Source organism: Trypanosoma theileri, assembly GCF_002087225.1.
Source record: "Trypanosoma theileri isolate Edinburgh chromosome Unknown TM35_Tth_131_V1, whole genome shotgun sequence".
NCBI lineage: Eukaryota > Euglenozoa > Kinetoplastea > Trypanosomatida > Trypanosomatidae > Trypanosoma > Trypanosoma theileri.
In genome coordinates, this window is record NW_021639973.1 from 5,966 (window position 1) to 6,757 (window position 792).

A 792-nucleotide genomic window follows, 5' to 3' on the forward strand; every position below is an offset into this window, starting at 1 on the left:
CTTTGTTTTCTTTTTCTTTTGGAACCCTAAAGTCTAACTAATCTCTTACCTGTTGGGATTATCTCTTCTTTTTTTGTTTCTTAATGTTAATGTGTTTTGTGTGTGTTTTTGCTCTCTGTGTTTATCCTATAATAATTATTATTGCTACTAGTCCATTGTGTGTGTGTGTGTTCTTGGAGACTCTCTGTGTGTGCCTGGGCTTGCACTGTAATAATAATGATGAACTGCTTTTTGGTGGTGAAATGAAATAATAATAACAGATGAATTTATATTTATAATTGCGTATATATACACATATATAGACTTACACCCATAGTTGGTGTATATTTCTATGTGTTTACTGGATATATTGGGCTAATGTTTAATATCTGTTTTGTTTGCTTGATGATTTTGCTGGGTGGTTCAGCCTTTTTTGAGATATTTGTGAGTGTGGGCTTTTTTGTTTTTGTTTTTACTCTTACTGAGATTATTGGGCTGTATTGTATTCTTTAACTAGTGGGTTTTGTTTTTGCGATGTGAGTTTCCATAGTGGTAATTCATTTGTGTGTCCTAACATGTGTGATACTTTAGTTATTTTCTTTTTTTTGCTTTTTGATTCTCTTTCTTTCTAGTTCAGTGTTTTTACGTGAAACAAACCCTTGTCTCCCTCATGATGATGATGATGTGCCGTGTGATGTGTGTGTTGGCCGTTGTGCTTTGCTGCGCCTGCGGGTATACCATGACGGCTGCTGCTGCTGTTGATAATGACAGTCCCAGTGGCCGTGGTGTATCCCGTGGGGCTGTGGAGGTGTC